Source organism: Dermacentor variabilis, chromosome 10 (genome assembly GCF_050947875.1).
Source record: "Dermacentor variabilis isolate Ectoservices chromosome 10, ASM5094787v1, whole genome shotgun sequence".
Lineage (NCBI taxonomy): Eukaryota > Metazoa > Arthropoda > Arachnida > Ixodida > Ixodidae > Dermacentor > Dermacentor variabilis.
The window spans coordinates 118,636,762-118,641,418 of record NC_134577.1 but is presented as its reverse complement, the minus strand read 5'-3'; the positions used below and the strand labels follow the sequence as shown (position 1 = coordinate 118,641,418).

The window sequence follows — 4,657 nt, the reverse complement described above, 5'->3', positions numbered from 1 at the left end:
CTAGTATGCTCTAAGTAAATTGTTTTATGCAAAAATTGCTGACATAATTGTCTGATAAATACTGCATCATGTTTGCTATTTTGCCTTCTGTTTCAATTTCACTGCATCTATACATTTTACCAGTGCATGAGTAGGGTTCAAGGCTGTTCTTTAGAATGCTCATGAGCACTTATCATGATCAGTTCCCCATATAAGTGGTTTTGCTGATGAGAATACAGGAATACGAGCAAAATTGACATGGAACCAACATATAGATAACGTCTGCACGACTGCCTATCAAAAGTTATATTTTCTGAGAAAAAAAACTGGAACATGCATCACGTAATGTAAAACTTATTGCATACACCGCCTTCATTAGGATGATACTAGAATATTCAGCCGTTGTTTGGAGTCCCCATCAAGTGACGCTTAAGAGGAAGTTGGAAAGGATACAGAGTCTGGCGGCACGTTTTACTTGTTCGACATACCGAAGGAAGGAATCGGTCACGCTTATGTTACAGCGTTGCAACTTCTATCTTCTTGAGGTACGTAGGAAAAAATATAGGCTGAAGGTGCTTTATCAAATAATGCAGGATCAACTTTAGATTGATAAGCTCAAATATCTACATGCTCCAGGCAAAAGATACCCGCGAACAAACCACGACTATGTCATAAAGCCGGACCATACCAACAGTGACACATATCGATACTCATTTTTCCTGGATGCGATAGAAATGTGGAACCAATTGCCAAACGCTATTGTTAGCCTAAAGATGTCACCGACTTTGAAAATGCTGCTGAGGCATATTTATGGGAGTTTTCGATTTAGTTTTGAAGTGCCAAGTGATATGTGCGACTTGATATTCATTGTACATATTTTGATAAATGTCAGAAGTGTGCTGAACAGCATTCAAGTGAACATCTTATTCACTGTGAACTGACAAGTGTTAAGCAACTTTACGTACATTGACATTGTCCATATTTGATTTATGTAATTGTATTGTCCTCTCTGTTATGACCCTCTATGAGGGTTGACAGTATTAATAAATAAATAAATAGACAACGAGGAATGTGGGTAAGTACACTTTATTTTCAGCACACATGTTTTTTTAATGAACGGCTGTTATACTGCTAAAATCTGCACATTTAATAAAAGTACACTGCTCTGCTTCATAACTCCATGCTAAGTGCAAGTATCCTGTACCAGGAAGTCAAACCAAGATGTGGGATGTTCAGTCTGTGAAAATAAAAATGAATTTGAAACATTAATGTGCAAAAACTAAAGCACACTCAAGAAAATAAACACAGCACAGGAACATATCCAAAGAATCAGAATTACCTTTGAGAGCAAACATATAGTTTCTATGGCACTGTGAAGAAACCTTAATCCTCCGGCTTTTTTTGAGCACGAGAAAATATGAAAGTGCATGCGTTCTCCCCACATTGTTTATCTGTCACCTTTTCACACACAACAAAGATGTTGTCTCAATGTGCCCAACTGTCTTTGCATATCCATTTCTCTGCTCTCACACCATGATACCTACAGTTAAAGGCTGTAGCAATGCTTAGCTTGAATGAACCAACACAAGCTACATGCACTGTGCTGTTGAACATGGCATTGTAAGTTAAGATTCATGCACAGCACATTCATGTGCTATAAACATTTCATTGTGATTGTAGGCGAGATAAATAAAAAGAAGGTATGTAAATAAGAATGTTCCCTAATAAGCTGTGCAGAAGTGCTCTCCCGTTTGGACAGAAGCCGAGCACAGCTGCAGTGAACAAGAAGCCAACTTATACAGCATTTAAAATCTAGGTTCTAAATGTGCTACAGATTTTTCTGAATTCATGGTCGAAAATCTAGGTGTTAAAGGTGACAAACATTTAAACAGGTCTCTATTCGGACTGCTAATGCTATGTGTCACCTAGTTTGATAAAATATACCTTATCACTAGTCTCCCAAGCTAAGGCTGCTGTCCAGTTGCAAGTGTAAATCACTCAATTATGTCTAGGGCACGTTTGAGCAAAAGGCAGCCAAGATTACTGCGCCATTGAGGTCTATTTCCTGACATCTGATTTCTTCTCAGAAAGCTACCTCTCTAAAAAAAAACCTTCACAACAACATAACCCAAACCTTTCTTGAGAAAAGCCATCACACTGGTCCTTGAACACTAATTACACAGTAGCTCCTTGTGATGTAATGTTATGTACGTCAGCATCTTACAAAGTACAGGAAAATTTAATAATGGCAGCGTGACAGGTACACAAAAAAGTAAAGGGATAAAACATCACACAGGCTGCCATCAGTGTTCATATCTCTATTTCAATGTGGATGTTTTTAGCAGTGAATACATGTTCTCATTAAACTGAGTCATAATATTACAAAAGCGAAGGGCAAGGGTCTTTAAATTCTAAACTGACAAATGTGCTTTATTACGATTCACCGCAATACAGGAGGTGTTTTGCAGTGAACGGTCACGTAAAGTTTTGGCTAACTACGGCGGGCGTGTCCTGCAGCGAGGCCTCTTGTGTATTGCGATAAAGCGTATTATTGTGACAAGAGCTAACCTGGCCTGTATGGCTTTAGCCAACAAAAGTTCTCAAGACATCGTGCATCCTGCCGCGAAAATCTGCTTTGTTGAGAGTAGAACATTAGGTTCGTCGCTGACAGTAACCATACATTCCAGATTCACGTAAATCTTTTCCAATATTGGCATGCTTCACCGCAACACACAAATATGTTGCGGTGATAACGGTGGTCGAACAGGCTGGTTCGACAGGGGAGCGTGCCTTCATCAGGGCAACTGCTTTCCTTGGCAGTTTTCATATACGTGAGCCTCCCCCCCCCCCCCCCCCCACTCCCAACAGGGGAGATTTAGCTGGACTTTTGCCAAGAAATGTACCGACAAGCGTTTGGTAGTGGCTGTTAGAGATGCAGGTGTCTAAAAAGCGTTGCGAAATTCGGTTCCGTAAGGTTAGCTTCAACGCAATACAAATATGTTAAGCAGTTAGACACACATGTTTTGCGGTGAATCATAGCAAGGGTACCTGGCCTTTGATGCAAAGCAGCTTCCCAAGAGGCACGCTAATCCAGTGGCTAGTTATGCAGTTCCCCGCATGCGAGGGAGTTCCCTGCGTTCGGCGGTTTCCCAGTGACATACAAAATGACATTGATTGACTGTGTTGTAAATGGGCGACGGCACTATATGCTGATGCAAAAGCGTCGTTTCGCTTTCGAAAACTGCGCTCGGCTAAAGAGAACACCTTGACTCGCATATGACCAAAGCAGTTGAACAGGAAACTACGAAATTACGTAGCTATTATGGAAGAAATCAACAGTTCAGAAAAAAATGGCCGTGTAAACATTAACTGGCTTACGAGGTCGACAAACCAACGGTTCAAAGCATCACAGCTACGTCCGAAATAGCGCTGAAGGCCGGCCTGTACACTTAGGCGCCTCGGCGCGCGTAATGTAATAGGAGACGGCAGCTCCACAAGTACATCATTAAGGAACACATATATGTCGGTGAAAGCGGTCACTCTTCAGTTCTGACATGCTTCACCGCGTAACACTATTCTACTGCGGCCAAGCTGACTTCAGGACGCCGATTTCTTCAACTCATCTAGCGTGGCAGGTCCGTTTATCACGCTTGGCAACGTTTGACATTTTCTGCATTAATTTCGTTTGTTCTTTTTAATTTTATTATCACAGTGACCCTGTATCACGCAGTAGCAGAGCTAGTGCAGCGTCTTAGCTGCGTTAGGAAAGGTATAAGCGTGTATGCAGCAGGCACGGCAGCATTGGCTCTTGTTTGGAAACTTCAAGAGACGCTCTTCCGCGCAGCGATGCCATTTGTATTATTAAAGGAATGCAGGTGATGATTAAATGAGCCGCAGCAAAGCTGTAAAAAAGCAGTAGTAATGCTGTTCTAAGATCCCCTCGCTCGAGCGAGATGGTCTTAGAAAAAAAAAGCGCGATGTAACGCGATCTGAAGGAACAGCTCGTCATGCCAGTGTTTTCTTACGTCCTCGTTCTTACGCGCACCCTCCCCTGAATCAGACTACTGAATGGTTCTGTGCACGCACTGACGATCCTGACGGAGGCAATACCACTCACATGAGCAGCTCCATTTAAGATGCCACGGCCCATTCCACATGCCGGCTGCAATTTGACGCGGCCATGAGGCCAAATATGCGCACAAGGTACCTAATGGTAGCGCATCAAACAGCTCACAGCCCCAATCCTTTATTACACGCATATATCGTGGAAAGATGAATTACTCACGCTCTAAGTGGGCACGGAATACGAACCGCTTCGCAGCGCAGCCGGCTCCGCAAGACAGACGCCATGGAAATGAGCGGATGTGACATCATGGGTTATAGCGGACGTGACGTCATAGGTGAACGTAGACATTTCGGGCACCTTTCGTCTGCTGTGCCCCGGGCACAGCAGACACGGCCTTTTAGATGACAAAGCATAAGGTGACCTGTACTTGCTTTCAGCTCTTTCAATAGTAATTGCGCTGGCCACATTGACCAGTAGCAACAGGGCGGCGCCCTAGAGGTTCCCACTTTTCCGGCCCAGCTTTTCCTCTAGAGATGTTCTACTAACTCTATGGCTCCGCCGGTAAGGTCATAGAGTTTCCTAGGAAACTCTATGGCTAGAAGGGGAGGTGTG

The 4,657-nt window shown here is 43.1% G+C and overlaps 1 long non-coding RNA gene across 2 annotated transcripts; it reads right to left on the bottom strand.

Moving 5' to 3' along the window:
• Nucleotides 1-1,049: 1,049 nt before the first annotated feature.
• LOC142560914 (uncharacterized) lies at nt 1,050-4,258 on the bottom strand. Of its 2 annotated transcripts, none has more exons than XR_012823469.1 (2): nt 3,028-4,258; nt 1,050-1,216 (listed from the first exon to the last, which is right to left on the bottom strand). It is a non-coding gene; the product is annotated as an uncharacterized LOC142560914 (long non-coding RNA). The 2 variants fall into 2 exon arrangements; XR_012823468.1 differs by having other exon boundaries at nt 3,033-4,258.
• Between the last annotated feature and the right edge of the window lie 399 nt (nt 4,259-4,657).